The sequence below is a fragment of the Tachyglossus aculeatus genome, chromosome 4 (genome assembly GCF_015852505.1).
Source record: "Tachyglossus aculeatus isolate mTacAcu1 chromosome 4, mTacAcu1.pri, whole genome shotgun sequence".
Lineage (NCBI taxonomy): Eukaryota > Metazoa > Chordata > Mammalia > Monotremata > Tachyglossidae > Tachyglossus > Tachyglossus aculeatus.
This window is the reverse complement of record NC_052069.1, coordinates 95,403,039-95,421,124: the sequence shown is the minus strand read 5'-3', so window position 1 is coordinate 95,421,124 and position 18,086 is coordinate 95,403,039. Positions and strand designations below refer to the sequence as shown.

At 42.3% G+C, this 18,086-nt stretch overlaps 1 protein-coding gene and 1 long non-coding RNA gene across 2 annotated transcripts in view; one reads left to right on the top strand and one right to left on the bottom strand.

Annotated features, from left to right (window-relative positions):
* LOC119927222 overlaps positions 1 to 18,086 on the bottom strand; it is a 112,740-nt gene that overhangs the window by 7,267 nt on the left and 87,387 nt on the right. The window lies entirely within an intron of this gene.
* LOC119927220 (cyclic nucleotide-binding domain-containing protein 1-like) overlaps positions 1 to 18,086 on the top strand; it is a 200,025-nt gene that overhangs the window by 112,931 nt on the left and 69,008 nt on the right. The window lies entirely within an intron of this gene.

The window sequence follows — 18,086 nt, the reverse complement described above, 5'->3', positions numbered from 1 at the left end:
ATGTTCATTAATGGGATTTATGCAAATCTTTGAAATGGTATCTGCATATTTTCTGTCTGAATTTTTCCACAGTCATTTACATTTGTGGGACTTGTGTGTTTGTAAGTGCCAATGTTTTCAGCTCCATTAATGCAAGGATCTGGTCTTGAGCTTTCCATGAAGGCACTCTCACCAACCATGAACTGTAATGCCTTCCTTTTGTACTTGAATTTGTGCAACACCTGGGACGCAGAATAGACACATACTTCACTGAACTTTTATGATTCTTCTGCTTTGTTTCCAATCTTGCCATTTGGTGTGGGACTTGGATGACATGGACCCTAGTTTTCAATATGTGAGATGTATCACTTGCAAATCTTTTGCATTATACTCTCCCAAGTTCTTAGAACAGTGCTCTGCGCACAGTGAGTGCTCAATAAATACCACTGATTGATTGACAGGCCCTGATACAAAGCATTTGCAACCCAGAGTTTCTCTGTGATCATAATGACTCTCACAGTTAGCAGAGGATAAATGCCTTCCTCACTGGTTTGAATCTGTAGGTCATGTAAACTTGCCAACTTGTACTTCCCAAGCGCTTAGTACAGTGCTCTGCACACAGTAAGTGCTCAATAAATATGACTGAATGAATGAATGAATGTACAATTTACCCCAGGAAAATCTTTTCCACGTATGAAAAACCTTAACCTCCTAAGTCATAGTTGAAAACTCTCATTGTGTTCTGTAACCTAGGGAACATCACCAAATATTATGCTCATAGTTATTAAGAAACCGACTGAGGGTGCCAAAATTCATAGGGTCATTGGCAGGTGAGCATAGAATGTAGTATTCCTGAGGCATCGAGTTCAGACCAAACAAAGGAAAGAAAGCAATGTGCTTTCCTCAACTAGTACACACATACTAAACCTACAATTGAAGCAGCTTCTAACTCAGCTGTAAGAGAAATGTCTTCATGAATTGTGCATGTCAGCCCTATGGGGGTTTAAAATAGAGAAGATTATAGCCCTCATGGTCACGTAAAGTGTTTTCTAAATCATCAGCTTTATCGACATCACCATTGTGGAAGATTTATTTTGAAAATCAAATGAAATGTTTATTATTCCACTGCCAGAGGTTAGCCTCACCACAATTCCAGGTCACATGGGAGAAGAAGCGGAGAAGCAGCGTGGCTTAGTGGAAAGAGCCCAGGCTTGGGAATCAGAGGTCGTGGGTTCTAATCCCGGCTCCACCATTTGTCAGGTGTGGGACTTTGGGGCAAGTCACTTCACTTCTCTGGGCCTCATTTACCTCATCTGTAAAATGGGGATTAAGATTGTGAACGCCATGTGGGACAACCTGATTACCTTGTATCCACCCCAGTGCTTAGAACAGTGCTTGGCACATAGTAAGCACTTAACAAATACCATAATTATTATTAGAGAAGCAGCATGGCTTAGTTGAAAGAGCCCAGGCTTGGGAATCAGAGGTCGTGGGTTCTAATCCCAGTGCCACCACTTATCAGCTATGTGACTTTGGGGAAGTCACTTAACTTCTCTGTGCCTCAGTTACCTCATATGTAAAATGGGGATTAAGACTATGAGCCCCACGGGGGGCAACCTGATTACCCTAGTGCTTAGAATAGTGCTTCACAGATAGTAAGCACTTAACAAATACCATTATTATTACTATTATTATTATTATGTCCCAACCAGGAGACTGAGGGGATGAGTACTTGCAAGTGGGCCTCATGTGGTTTATCAATAACCCAAAAGCTTATTAGAAGTTAGTCCTAGGATCTTGGGCAAACTGTGGTCTGCTCTTGGTGATCTGGTTTTGCAGTTCACAGAGGTGGCATGGGAAGGGCGTAGAGAAGCACTTTGGCCTAGTGGATAGAGCCTGAGCTTGAGAGTCAGAAGGACTCAGGTTCTAAATCTAGCTCCTCTACTTGTCTGCAGTATCACCTTGGTTAATTCACTTCTCTGTGCCTCAGTGACCTCATCTGTAAAATCGGGATTAAGACCGTGAGCCCCATGTGGGACATGGACTGTGTCCAACCTGATTAGCTTGTATCTGCCCCAGTGCTTAGTAACAGTGCCTGGCACATAGTAAGCACTTAACAAATAGCATAAAAGGGGATATTTCCTTTAACTCTATTGTGGGCTCCCACAGAGTGAGTATAGTGCTCTCCACACAGTAGGAACTCAGTGCACCAATCAATTGTTTTTATTGAGCACCTACATTGTGCAGAGCACTGTACTAAGTGCTTGGGAGAGCACAATATAACAATGTAAGGGAGACATTTCCTGCTCACTGCAAGCTTACAGGCAAGAGGTGAGACATATATTAACAAAAATAAATAAATTACTATGTACATAAGTGCTGTGGGGCTGAGGGAGCAGTTAATAAAGGAAGTAAATTAGGGTGACACAGAAGGGAGTAGGAAAAAAGGAAATGAGGGCTGAATGAGGGAAGACCTCTCAGAGGAGATGTGCCTCAATAAGGCTTCGAAGGGGGTGGGAGTAATTGCCTGTCAGATATGGAAAAGGGAGGGTATTCCAGGCCAGAGGCAGGATGTCGGTGAGAGGTTGGTTGTGAGATAGTGTGTAGGTTGGCATTAGAGTAGCCAAGTGTGAGGCTGAGTTGTAGTAGTAGAGTAGTGAGGTGAGGAAGGAGGGGACAAGGGGACTGAGTGATTTAAAGCCAATGGTAAGGAGTTTCTCTTTGTAAAGGTTGATGGGCAACCACTGGAGGTTCTTGAGAAGTGGGGAAACATGGACTGAATGTTTCTATAGAATTAAGACTTTAGTCCTCAGGAGCTAGGAGATGGTGGTGTTGAGGGCAACAATTTGGTCATCGAGGGAAGGTAGTTTGGGTATGGAGGCTAAGTGGGTCACAATGACTAGTATACTACTGAATAATAATAATACATAAATAATAATGTTGGTATTTGTTAAGCACTTACTATATGCCAAGTACTTTTCTAAGAGCTAGAGTAGATACAAGGTAATCAGGTTGTCCCACGTGGGGCTCACAGTCTTCATCCCCATTTTATAAATGAGGGAACTGAGGCCCAGAGTAGTTTAAGTGACTTGCCCAAGGTCACACAACTGACAAGTGGCAGAGCAGGGATTAGAACGCACGACCTCTGATTCCCAAGCCCGTGTACTTTCCTCTAAGCCATGCTGCTTCTCAATTATGAATCATTATCAATTATGAACGCATAATACTTTTTGCTATGGGACATGTATGACACTGACGATATTTCTCAGTAAGTGGGATGTATCACCTGCAATAGACCATACAGATCTCATAGTCATGAAAGAGACTGAATATCTCATCTCTGCTCTCTCTCCTTATAAATATGTAAGAAAAGGGAGCCCTCAGAGGAACAGGGACCATATTTAATTTGCGTCAGTGTATTCTTTCCTTGAACTAAGATTTGTGCACTATACATTTTAAGCACTTAACACTATTACTAGTGTTAGTACTAACAGAATAGAACATGTATAAATATATGCCTATTTCTACACATTCAAAGAGGACAATAAGCCTCGGGACATCCTATCCTAGCATGTGAGTGGGACTGAAGATAGAGATACCTAATCGCCTCCCCTTTGACCCCATTGTTCAGCCAAAAAGAGAGTTACTAGGATTCCAAATAAGCCAGAAGCTTGATGCCAACCTGATCAATCAATCAGTCGTGTTTATTAAATGCTTACTGTGTGTCAAGCACTATACTAAACGCTTGGGAGAGTGCAATATATCAATATAACAGGCACATTCCCTGCCCCCAACGAGCTTACCCTCTGATGGAATCTTGCCTGTGAAATCCTTGAAAGGATAGATTATTTTTCTTGATTAGGGTTTCTATTTATGTGTCCATGCATCTTTGGCTGGGGACCTTATACAGGCCACAGCATTCATTGACTACCGTTAGCATGTCATCACTGTGCTTGAGAGAGTTCAATATAACAATGTAACAGATACATTCCCTGCCCACAATGAGTTTACCCTCTGATAAAATCTTGCCTGTGAAATCCTCGAGGATAGATTATTTTTTTTTAATTGGGGTTTCAATTTATGTGTCTATGCATCGTTGGATGGGGACCTTGTGTAGGCCACAGCATTCGTTGACCACTGTTAGCACATCATCACTACTGAACATTTTCGGTTGTGTGAAGCAGAGCCTTTTATAGGTCACACATCCTTGGTCTGGTCAAATTCTGACCCCCTGGGTGATTACAAATGAAGCACACGAGGGGGTCACGATGAAGAAATGGGAATGAAAAAGATCCTGGTTAGCATTTCCTAGAAGGGCTGAAGTGCTTCTTCACAGGTATGCTGCTTTAGAGCATGTTGGTCAAATGGACTTCTGGGACTGTAGGTTCAATAATACTAATCATCATCATAATAATAATAATGATGGGATACTACTACTACTAATAATAATAATGGTGGCATTTGTTAAGTGCTTACTATGTGCAAAGCACTGTTCTAAGCGCTGGGGAGGATGCAAGGTGATCGGATTGTCCCACATGGGGCTCACAGTCTTCATCTCCACTTTCCAGATGAGGGAACTGAGGCCCAGAGAAGTGAAGTCACTTGCCCAAAGTCACACAGCTGACAGCTGGTGGAGCCGGTATTTGAACCCATGACCTCTGACTCCCAAGCCCGGGCTCTTTCCATTGAGCCATGCTGCTTCTCTAATAATAATGCTATTTAATGATAATTATGGTACTTGCTAAGCACTTACTATGTGCCAAGCACTGTTCAACACGCTGGGGATGATACAAGTTAATGAGATTGGACACAGTCCCTGACCCATCTGGGGCTCACACAAATCACCATTTTACAGATGAGGTGATTGAGGCCCAGAGAAGTGAAGTGACTCGCCTAAGGTCACCCAGCAGACATGTGGCAGAATCACGATTAGAATCCAGGTCCTTCTGATTCCCAGGGCCATGCTCTATGCACTAAGCCACGCTGCCTCCTCTTCTAAATCCATACATTCAAGAATGCCTTGCCATCCCAGCAATGGTCTCTCAGGATGCAGGCTGTCACCTGTCATGTGGGGACAGGTTTTGAAGGTCAGTAGTTTGAGACTGAGAGAGACTGGAGCCAGAAAGCCTGAGCCATACTAAATTTATTACATGCAGAAAATTGATCTCCCCTCTTGGGAGGGCTACACTTATTTAGTTATTTGCACACAGCAAATTGAACTTCCCTCTCAGGAGTAATACACTTATTTTAGTTTGGTGCCCTGTACCCCACAGTGTCCTGTATCCATTCAAACTGAAGGCTTCCCTCTTGGGAGGAATACACTTATTTAGTCGCACATGGTAAAGCACCTACCTCCTGTTCCAAGAATGCTTACCTCTCAGGAGGAATGTACTTATGTGTTACTTGCACATGTCAAAATAATAATGATGGCATTTGTTAAGCACTTACTATGTGTGAAGTACTGTTCTAAGCACTGGGGGGGGTTACAGGGTGATCAGGTAGTCCTATGTGGGGCTCACAGTCTTAATCCCCGTTTTACAGGTAAGGTAACTGAGGCTCAGAGAAGTTGTGACTTGCCCAAAGTCACACAGCTGACAAGTGGCAGAGCCGGCATTAGAACCCATGACCTCTGACTCCCAAGCCCGGGCTCTTTCCACTGAGCCATGCTGCAAAATGCCTTGCCCCCAGCCCTATGAGCATCCAGCGGGTCACTCACCTGTCCCACACTCCTTTACTTAGTACACTGGTTCCAGAGACAGAGAGAGCATTCTTGCTCGCTGTGTGCTCTTGGGCAAATCTCTGATCCTCGGATTCCTCATTCATAAAAGAGGGATAACATATCTGTTCTCTCTTCTCCCTGTAAGGCAATGAGCCCATTGTGGGAAAGGAGCTCTGTCTGATCTGATTGCCTAGTTTCTACCCCAGTGCCTAGGACAGGGCTTGGGTTTGTTCTTTTCTCTTCCCAGCATCACAGCACTTAAGTATGTATCTGTAATTTATTTGTATTGATGTCTAGCTCCTGCCCCCTCTAGACTGTAAGTTTGTTGTGGGCAGGGAATGCCTCTTTTCATTGTTGTACTCTCCCAAGCACTTTATACAGTGCTCTGCACACAGTAGTTGCTCAATAAATATGATTGAATGAATGAAATGAATGAAAAGTACTTAATAAATACCATCATTATTATTGTTCCAGCCTGGCTCAGTTGGGCTGCAGCTTTATGACATGGGGTTAAAGCCCAAGGGCTAAAGTCCAGCCTCTGGAGGGCTGTTCTGGGTCAGATTCATACATTCAGTTGGGTCTAATCTTGGCGATCTGCAGGCTTGTTGTCGTACCACAGCACGTTGTTGATCCTACATATTGCCAATTTTACATACATTCCTGTGGGTGGCCAGTCATCAATGTTTAGCAGCTCCTATATTAAACATCAAAAACTTTCGACGATGCTCAAAGCCTATTGAATCTGTTGCCTAATAGCAGCAGGATTTACATGAAACTAGATTTCAGGTCTTTTGCTCAATCTTCAAGACTGGTTATGTAGAATAGTATTGTACCTGATACTGAACCTATAGCTGATACCAGGTATTCCTTACTCCAATATGAAGCCTGGCAGGGCCCTTTCAACTCTGACCCCTCTGGCCATTCATTTGCAGAAAACTACTCAGGGGAGCCCAAATTGTGGATTAGCTGCCAGAATCCAGGTTGTCTGATGGTGTCACATGTGTTTTTAAAATCGATAAACATTGTGTAGTGGCCCTGTTGGCTCCAGCATTTCTCCTGCATCTGACCTGCACAGTGAGTATGTTCACTGTACCCAGCTACTGTCTGAAGCCTCGTTGTGATTCAGAGAAGAGAAGACCAAGGATATTCTCCAGTCAGTGGTTTGAATCTTGCCAGCAGTATGAAAGAATGAGTTAAAACAATATTTCCCCTAGTCAGTTTTCTCAAAATTAAGGAGGTAAACATTGTCAGGATCCTGTCCATTTCCTTGGTATTCTATGTATTGAGGAAAAGTCACCTGAACATTTTCTCCTTCTGCTCTCAGATTTCAACTGAGATATGAGTTGCAGGAGTTTTTATACCCTTCTTTTCTATAAATACAGTGATGATTATAAGCTCCTTATAGGCCAGGATTTTGTCTATCATGTTTACTTGTATTGTACACTCTCAAATTCCCAGTACAGTGTTTGGCACCAGGTAGTTGTTTTTCTTAAGAAAACCTGATCTTTAATGGTGAAAGGAATCTCTGGAATATTGTTGCCAACTCTTTGCACATTGACTAAGGTGAGAGCAGATCCATCTAACAATCTTCAGCTGTGCACTGGATCCATTTTTTTTGGAGTGGTACTCGATGGGTGAGAGGTGTGGTTATCACAGTCACAAAGTTGTCTATCTGTGCCCAGAGATGGGAGGCTGGCATTGTGTTGTTCCCTTGTCTTCATATGTCCTGGTCTGATTAGATCAATCATTCAATCAATCACTGGTATTTATTGAGCACTTAATGTGTGAGAGCACTGGACCAAGTGCTTGGTTGAGCAGAATACAGCAGAAGTGGTAGACATGTTCCCTGTCCACAAGAAGTTTACAGTCTGGAGGTGAGCTTACAGTTTAGTCTAAGGAAGCAGGATTGTCTATGAAAAATGCACAGGCGTGGGAGTCAAAAGACCCTGGTTCTAATCCTGACTCAGCCACTTACCTGTTGGGAAAGTCAATTCTCTGTGCCTCAGTTCCCTCATCTGCAAAATAGGGATTCAATACCTGTGTTCCTACTTAGAATGGTAACTAGCTGTGAGACCTGATTATCTTGTACTTACTCCAGCACTTAGCATGGTGCTTGGCACATAGTAAGCGCTTTAACAAATACCAAAGTTATCATTATTATTATAATTATTATCATCGTTATTATTATTATTAAGCTTACAATCTAAAGGGCACAGTCCAATGTATTTTCTGTTTGCCAGCTCCCTTCTTTCAACAGGACAACTGTATTTTTTCACTTTTTCAAAAGAAAACAGACAAGACCCCTGAGTATTACACTCCATGGTATTTTACCAGTTGGGAGAGGGGACAGTGGTTTTAGGATGAGAATAATAATAATGGTATTTATTAAGCGCTTACTATGTGCCAAGCACTGTTCTAAGCACTGGGGTAGATACAAGGTAATCAGGTTGTCCCACGTGGGGCTCACAGTCTCACTACCCATTTTACAGATGAGGTATCTGAGGCACAGAGAACAGAAGTGACTTGCCCCAAGTGGAGCCGGGATTAGAACCTATGACTTCTGACTCCCAATGCCGTGCTCTTTCCACTATGCCACAAAACAGTGTTGCCTAGTGGATAGAGCATGGGCATTAACGTTTGAGCCCCATGTGGGACAGGGATTGTGTCCAACCCGATTTGTTTATATCCACCCTGGCACTTAATACAGTGTCTGACACGTAGTAAGCTCTTAACAATATCACAATTCTTATTCTTATTACTGTTATACTATTGAGGTCTCAAAGATGTCTTGTTCTGTGAACACAGATGATTCCCATTCTCTCTACTAGTCAACTTAGAGTGCATGAAACTGGCCATGGGGGAGGGAACTTGGCCAAAGAGTATTGTGCGAGCCATGACCACCAGTGTAAAAACCAGTCAGAGGAATGTCCTGTTGGTAGTAGGACATAGTTTTCCTCTCTTCATCATTGTGTCTGAGTTATACCCAAATGATAAGGGACCAGAAAAGGTGGAAATGGCCAAAGTGTGATGTGAAAGAGATTCCAACTCTGTCTCACATTTATAGATGCCGTCCCACCATCAGCAATGTTATCTTCTCGCCAAAGGACAACCCTAGTAATAGTCATTACAATAATGATATTTGTTAAGTGCTATCATGTGCCAAGCACTGTGCTAAGTGCGGGTGTAGATGCAGTGCAATCAGATCAGACACAGTCCCTGTCCCGCATGGGGCTCACAGTCTAATCCTACCCAAGATCCATAGACTTCCTTTGTTAAATGGAAATTTTCATTCATTCATTGTCGTATTTATTGAACGCATACTGTGTGCAAAGCACTGTACTAAATGATTTGGAGAGTATAATAAGACAACAGACACATTCCCACCTACAGTGAGCTCAGAGTCTAGAAGAGGAGACGGACATTAATATAAATAAATAGTTTTCAGATATATACATATGTGCTGCGGGGATGGGAGGGAGGATGAATGAAGGAAAAAGAAAGAGCAGAGCAGAAGGGAGTGGGAGAAGAGGAGAGGAGGGCTTAGGGAGGCTTCTTGGAGGAGATGTGTAGCCCTGTATATCTACAGCTTAGGCTACTCCTTCTTGTTTAGATGTTCTTGTTTAGATGTTCCTTAACTGGAGCTGGCTACTTATTTCAGTCCTGACTGTAAAGGCATATCTTTTGCTAATGTCCAATTGATCTGTAAAAGTGCTGATGGTGCATTGACTACTTTGTGATAAGAATTTATAGCTCTTTGATCTCTGGATCATTTTCTGAAATAGTTCTTCTATCTGATAACTGCCCAGAGTTTGTCTCCATGGCTCTTAGAAGACAAAAATTTCACAGAAATACCCAAGGGCTCTTCATGCAGGTAGTGTCAAATGTGGTTATTTGAATATGAGAAGCAGCGTGGCTTAGTGGAAAGATCACAGGCTTGGGAGTCAGAGGTCGTGGGTTCTAATTCCGGCTCCGCAATTATCAGCTGTGTAACTTTGGGCAACTCACTTCACTTCTCTGTGACTCAGTTACCCCATCTGTAAAATGGGGATTAAGACTGTGAGCCCCACGTGGAACAACCTGATTACCTTGTGTCTACCCCAGCGCTTAGAACAGTGCTCGGCACATAATAAGTGCTTAACAAATACCATAATTATTATTATTATTACTCATCAAATGGTACACCTCTTTTAGCTACATCAAATATACAAGCTGTAGTGAAATGCTTTCCACACAGTATGTGCTAATGAAATACCACTGATCTATTAAATATCATTAAATACCAGGGAAACAGTGTGGCCTAATGGAAAGAGCTCAGACCTGGGAATCAGAGGACCTGCTTTCTAATCCTGGCTCTGCCACTTGTCTGCTATGAGACCTTAGGCAAGTTGTATAACTGCTTTTTTCCTTGATTACCTCATCCTTAAAATGGGGATTAAATTCTACTCCCTCCCTGTCTACATTGTGAACCCCATGTTGGACAGGGGCTGTGTCTAACCTAATTATCTTGTATCTGTCCCAGTCCTAGTATAATGCTTGGCACATACTGATTGACAAATACCATAAAAAATAAGTGTTGCTAAACAGGTTGATTCATTCAAAGACAGTTGGTGAATACCACACATACCATTCTAAAGTTTTGGAGGGTACCCATGATAATAATAATAATAATTATGGTATTTGTTAAGTGATTACCATATGCCAGGCACTGTACTAAGCACTGGGGTGAATACAAGTAAATTGGGTTGAACACAGTCCCTGTCCTACATGAGGCTCACAGTCTCAATCCCCATTTTATAGATGAGGTAACTGAGACACAGAGGATTTAAGTGATTTGCCCAAGGTCATGCAGCAGACAAGTGGCAGAGCCAGGAGTAGAACCCATGACCTTCTGACTTCCAGGCCCATGCTTTATTCACTTCACCGTGCTGCTCTTCGTACACCATATTGCTCTTGTTCATTTTTCCGTTTTGCCATTATAAGGTGCTTCTGCCCCTATCCTATTGATCGATCTTTCTAGCCTACTTAGAGGGTCAAAGATGACATTGCTGCTAGTGGGATTCTAATTTTGAATCTGAATGATAAATTTAAGTGCTACTGCAATCCCTTCCAGTGGTGTTCCCCTGCAGTAGATTAGAGGTTTGGGGGGGAAGGGAGGTGTCTGTTCTGTCAGATGAGTAATGGCCTCCTTATATTAAAACACAAAGAGGAAAAGAACATCCTAAAGAATATCAGATTAAATGATATCCCCATGGTAAGGAATAGTGAATGCCCCTCTCTTAATGTCAACTTCTTTGTCAGAGTAGGAAAAAGGTGGCATGAGAGGGAAAGGACTTGTCAAATCCCATGGTTGTAAATCAGAACACTTCACCAGGGCAGGAATTTGGACTCTGATTTCCAAAGAAATGGAAGATCAATAAACAGAACGGTAATATGAGGGATTGAGGCTTCCTTATGCTTCAAGAACCCTGGTAGAATGCATTAGTATGCTTAGCAGGAGTCTACACAATTCAGAATGTTATGCTGCGGTAGTCTCAGCTCTAGATTATGAAAGATTTATTTTGTGAATTCCCCCATGTTTTGATTTTAATAAAACAAGGGCGATTTTCTGGTTAATAGGATGTTTGGCTAGGTATATCTGGTGAGTCTAGGATTAGGGTTGTGAAAATGGCACTCTGTAAAATTTTCTGGCACTCTGTAAAATTGTACAAACTTGAAAGTTTGTATATTCTGACGCCAACATTGATAAAGCCAAATGACCCAACAGGTACGTGGACTGTGAGATAAAATATAGAAAGAAGAGAAAAGCAAAGCCTAAAGTAGACTTTGTCAGTGTCTAAAGAGATCTCCAAATTGAAGCTGCCTTATTGCTACTCTTAGAGAGGCTGAGTTGCCCATAATGTGATTTATTTTTTCAAATGCCAAACAAATGCCTGGATCTAATTTTTATTTTCCAGCTATTCCAGTAAGACAGCTTCTGCTAACATCATTATGTACAAACAAAAAAATGGAAAGCTAAAACATTTTTTAAGATTTGTTTCCCTTGGCCAATGTCATGACAACTGTCAGACACAGTAAGGTCACTAATGTTGTTTTCATGCTATAAATACCAAAATTTAATCTCCAGCACAATTGTCTGAAATGCCTCCACAGCTGAAGTATTACAAAAGATGCATTAAACTGGGGGAGTTTGGAGCACCTAAGGTTGGGCCCTCCAAAGACAGAGAGTAAGTGTCTAAGAGACTGTCTGTTCTTCAAGGACAGGGACATCTCATACTTCCAGAAAATTCCTCAAGCTTCTAGTATAGTGCTTTGCATATAATAGGTGAGGATTAATTAAAATTCCTCAGGTCTCCAATATTGCTCTTTGCATATAGTAGGTGAGGATGGATTAACTGATGGTGATGATGGATATATTGTTTTAGTGAAGACAGACTATGTCAGAACTCTTACTCTTTGATTCCTTGTTAGGAATCTTATTTTTGGTTTCTCCAAAGTCGGCTAGCTTCGAATCTGTGGCCTCCTCAACACAGCTTCAGTGGGTGCAACATGTGAAGAAGATGAATAAGCTGTAATTAGAGGGCCAGAAGCAAGGCCAGAGAAGCAGAGGGATTTTAAGGTCTGCAGCTCAGGGTCCCCAGCTATGGGCCCTGCCCATGTCAGATCTGCAGCCCTCACAAAACCAGCTCAGGATTCTCCAGGCTCAGTTTCTAGCTGGAAACCCCCTTGGTGAGTGCTAAGCAAACTTCCCCCACCCACTCCACTCTCAGAGTTCTAGGAGGTCAGGAAGGGGAGGGAGTCCTCCAGGAATCAATCAATCAGTCAAAACTACTTAGACTTAGAGAAGCAGCATGGCTTAGTGGAAGGAGCACGGGCTTGGGAGTCCAAGGTCATGGGTTTGAATCCCTGCTCTGCCACTTGTCAGCTGTGTGACTTTGGGCAAGTCACTTAACTTCTCTGTGCCTCAGTTACCTCATCTGTAAAATGGGGACTAAGACTGTGAGCCCCATGTGGGACAACCTGATAATCTTGTATCTACCCCAGTGCTTAGAACAGTGTTTGGCACACAGTAAGTGTTTAACAAATACCATTATTATTATTATTCAGTCAATCCTATTTATTGAACATTTACTGTGTGCAGAACACTGTACTAAGTGCTTGGGAGAGTACACTATAACAAACACATTCCCTGCCTATAACGAGCTTACAGTTTAGTGGGGGAGACAGACATTAATATAAATAAGTAAATAACAGATATGTACTTAAATTGCTGTAGGGCTGGGAGGGATGATGAATAAAAGGAGCAAGTCCGCAACGCAGAAGGGACTGGAAGAAGAGGAAAGGAGAGTTTAGTCAGGGAAGACCTCCTGGAGATGTGCCTTCAATAAGCCTTTGAAGGCAGGGAGAGTAATTGTCAAATATGAGGAAGGAGGGTGTTCCAGGCCAGAGGCAGGATGTGGGCAAGAGTTCAGCAGTGAGATAGACGAGACTGAGGTACAGTGAGAAGGTTTGCATTAGAGGAGTGGGCTGGGCTGTAGTGGTATTGAGCACTTGCTGTGTTCTGAGCATTTTCCTTGTTCTGTTGTACTGTCAATCCAACAATCAATCGATGGTATTTATTGAATGCTTACTGTGTGTCAAAGACTGTACTAAGCATTTAGGAGAGTACAAGAGTTGATAGACACAATCCTTGCTCTTGAGGAACTTATAATCTATTAGGGAGACAGGCATTAAAATAAATTTCAGCGAAGGGTCAGCAAATTTCAGAAAGAGAATCAGGGGCAGAGGATCCCCTAATCAGCAGCCCTCTCCTTCTCTCCCTCCCTTACCATGAAGCTTGGCTGTGAGGGGAAACTTGAGCAATAGGGTCTGCAAGGAGTTGACCTGGGCAGAGATGTACCCCCGGAGCACTAAGAATTTCTAGTTCTTGAGGTGGCCGGGAACAAACTTGGTTTGGTGCAGAATAGGAGCAGGCTTGGACCAAGGAACTAGAGACCCTCCCACCCCAAGTCCCAGAGGCAGCGCCACTAAAATTCTCCTCGCCCTAGATCTGGCTCCAACCTTGACTTAAACTGTCAGACCCCTTGCAGGCTTAACCCAACATCCTCTGTGCCTTTCTCCCAGCCTCTCTGCCTAACCGGAGTGGTAGCCAAGAGGCAGAGGGATTGAGCCATCTCCCTGCCTCTGCTTCCTTTGGAATCAGTAACCGGCTGACAGTGGGATTTCAGGTGAGACTGAACTCCTGTCAAATGGGTCATGGGCAGAAAGTGGGAAAAAATAATAATCAGGATACCTGTTAAGCACTTACAATGTGCCAAGCACTATTCTAAGTGCTGGGGTAGATACAAGTTGGACCCAGGTTGGACATAGTCCCTGTCCCACATGGGGCTCACACTTTTAATCCCTATTTCACAGATGAGGTAACTGAGGCCCAGAGAAGTTAAATGACTTGCCCAAGGTCACACAGCGGACATGTGGCAGAGCTGTGATTAGAACCCAGGTCCTTTTGACTCCCAGGCCCGTGCTGTACCCACTAAGCCACTCTGATTCTGAAGGGTAGGGATGGGGACACAGTCCCCTAGTGCCATGACCCCAGCCAGCACCTATGGTTGGGCATGGCAACTCTCTGAGCTGATCAGTCCCAATTGGGTTGGAAAGGTGGTGTGGAAGAGCCAGCGTGGGAATGAGGAAGGCTCCTCATCAGGCAAGTCCTTAAAAGACACATTCTCTCAGCCTGAATCCCACTCCCCAGGCTAGTGGACTATCCAGGATGAGGGTAGGATTAGGGCAAATTCAGAAAAATGACTCCAATGACACCATAAAGAGCATAATGTAATGACATCATGCATCACTTGGGGACCCTGCAAAATTTATTAGTCTTGGGGCTTAGAGGCAGCCTTCTCCAGCTCTGGACAGAGAAAACATTTTAGAAATGTAATAAAGCAAAACCTCAATCAGGGCTTCCTCTCAGCTGTAAACTGGGAGATGCACAAGGCATGAAAACTGAATTCAAGAATGGAGCAGCTCTTTTTGAGAATAAGCTTTTAGAGAATTGTGAGACAGAGAGGCAAAAACAAAAATAGAGTCAGGAACTGCCAACAAAAATACCATTTAAGAAATCTGACAATGCAACAAAATTCAATCTTTTATGCACCTAGTGTGTTTGCAAAGCCTGTGGCTCCTAAAGTGACACACACATCTGTAGTTGAATTTTACTATGAATATGAAGGGCAACAACAGTGTATATGTGTGTAAACATACACACATGATAAACTAGAAAAAAGTTTGTAAATGCAGCTATATTTTTGAAAGAAATCAGACCGTTTTCAAATTCATTCCATAGCAATATGATCAGAAAATGATGATTTCATTTTTTAAAATCCCTAGATAAATTATTTCATCCACCATTGTCTATTTAATTTGAGTAAAAAAATTGCTGAAATGAAATGTGTGATGCTGTTGAACACATGAATAGCTGAGAGGCATTTTAGTAGGCTAGAAAGAGAAAAAACAGAGTAGGGCGAATCAGTAACAGAAATTAGCCTCAATGGGATGTGTCTGACAGACATTCCCTGGAGTTAATAGAAAGTGACCTAGAAACATTTGTAGGCAAGGTTATCTGTAAATCTGCTGAAAATAACCTACAGTAAGAGGCTCTTATAAAGGCCTCCCATCCATTACAGATTAGTCTTTAAATTTCCTATATGATTCCACCCCTCCATTTCCCTAAAGTCTTGTTCTTTGGAATCTGCATGAGACTAACACAGCCTATGGTTTCCAACTGATCCAAAATTCCATAATCAAGGAATATTCTGCAGTGGCCTACTCACCCACGATTTGACATTTTCCAACCTTTACCTTTCCTTTTTCTAGAAATGTCTTTCCATTTCATTTCAACCGTCTTATAACTGCTTAACAAAGTTTCATCATTTCATATTTGCAGCTGCCTAACCAAGGCCCAGAAATTGAATTTGTGCTAAAATTCAAGGCATTTTAGAGATTTTGGAACATGCTTAGTCATTGCATTAAGAAGCAGCATGGTGTAGTAGAAGCAGCATGGCATAGTAAATAGAGCACAGGCCTGGGAATCAGAAGGTCATGGGTTCTAATCCTGACTCTGCCACTTCTCTGCTGTATGACCTTGGGCAAGTCACTTCACTTCTCTGTGCCTCAGTTACCTCATCTGTAAAATGGGGATTCGGACTGTGAACCTCACATAGGATTATGGCTGTGTCCAACCTGATTTGCTTGTATTCACCTGAGCGGTTAGTACAGTGCCTGGCATACAGTAAACGCTTAATAAATACCATAATTATTATTGTTAGCATTATTATTCGCCCCACCTCCTCTCCCCCTAGTACTCTTACTCAGTTGCTTTATTCAGTTGTAATGATAATTACAGGTAGGGGAAGCAACTGAGTAAAAGTGTATGTACATAAGTAGTATGGGGAGAGGAGGTGGGATGGGTAGCTAAGTGCAGAGATAATCAGTGGGGTGGGAAATAAGATGTGAGAGTGAGAAACATTAGTCAGAGAAGAGATGAGCAGCGTGGTGGTCTGTTGGATATGAAGTGGGAGGCAGTTCCAGACAGAAGGGAGAGATGCAAGCAAGGTGTCGATAATGAGAGAGATGAAAGAAAGACACAGTGAATCAGTTGATGTTAGAGCAGCGAAGAGTGTGGGCTCTTTTTAGAGGGAGAGGAAAGAGGATAAGTAGTGGGAAAGAGCTGATTGAGGACCTCAAAGGCAATTATCAGGCATTTCTGCGCCCACATGAACAAACACTGGAGGTTTCTGAGGAGTGGGGAAGACATATTAAAATAATGTTTTAGAAATATGTTTGAGCAGCAGAGTGATGTATTGATCTGTGAGAAGAGAAACTGGAGTCAGGCCTTACTTTGAGTCACCTGAAGAAATATTTTATGGATCTTAGCTTTTTTTTAATCACAGGTTGGATCTTTTTTTTTCCAGACTAAACTTGCAAAGTCTTTGCCCCTTATTTGACAGTAAATGACCAGCTCTAGGAAGTTAGAGTGGAAAATCGTAAAACCATGGCTAACCCTACAACACGGGAACTCTGGGCTGTCTCTTGGGTTGATGTCTCCCTGAAGAATCATTTCCCAGGTTTGGGAATGGGGGGGCATTGAGAATCCGAGATCAAGGGACTACCCTCTGGTCATGAAGATGGTCCAAAGAATCACTTAAGCTGTTTCAGCGGGTAACTGGACAGTAGGAAAACACCGAATGATACCTGACTGATCTTGAAATGATATTGTGAGTCACTTAGGAATAAGATATTAATTCCACACTGTTGTTTGAAATTGAAATACACTTCCAATTAGTTCCCAAGATTCTATAGATGACTTCCAGTTGAAGATATGATTCTAATTTCTTTGAAATCTACATGATCTGGGTCTATTTTTGGAAGCATTTCATTTTTAATGGAAAACATTCTGGCTTTTCCAAAAGCCAAATATTGATCATTGATATTGGTCCCACCAGTTTTGGGGGAGCAGGAACGTGTGTCCATTTTGGATAAGGGAAAACAGACTCTATATGGAGCAATTCACTTTTAAGATACTTTCAGCCTGTAGATTACAAGGAGATCAGACGAGTAGTTAAACAATAAGACATCAGAGAGTAAAATTGAAGCAGAGGATTGCAGCCACAATACTTTTTTCTCCTTTGAAGGGGAATGCATCTGAGATAAAGAAATGACAGAAAGGACTCCTTACAGGAGACATAAAGCATTAGGCATGCAAGAGCTGGGCCTTTCCTATAATGGAACAAATAGCCTCATCTGTAACCTCTTTGGTAATCAGCTTATTCTAAATAATAGTCAGAGTGGGCCAAAGTGTGACTTCTGGTTATGCACCAGGGATTCTCTTTAACAGCTAGGAAAGGGGCCAGTGGAATCAAATGATCCATTGTGGAAGCTTGAGTCTAAAATGAGGCAAACTGCCTTGAAAAATGAGGGAATCAGTATTTATCGAGAAAATAATTGAGGATGAGGTTCACAGTTTGAATGCAGGCTGCAGGGGAATTGGCATGGATGAGAATTTGGGCGGACAATTGCTTATTTGTTGATTAGGGGACAAAATGGTGAAGATTCAGATGGAAATGAGTGAGGAGAGGAAATGGACTAGACTGTGAGCTCCACCTACATCTAATAATAACAATAATAATAATAATAATATTGTGAGCTCACTGTGGGCAGGTATTGTCACTTTATTATTGTATTAGACTTCCTGAGTGCTTAGTACAGTGCTCTGCACACAGTAAGTGCTTAATAAATACGATTGAATGAGTGAAAATGATGATGATGTGGAAAAGAGAGAAAACAAATTTGCTAGGAGAGGTCAGATAAAAATGGTACTTTGAGAGGGATAACA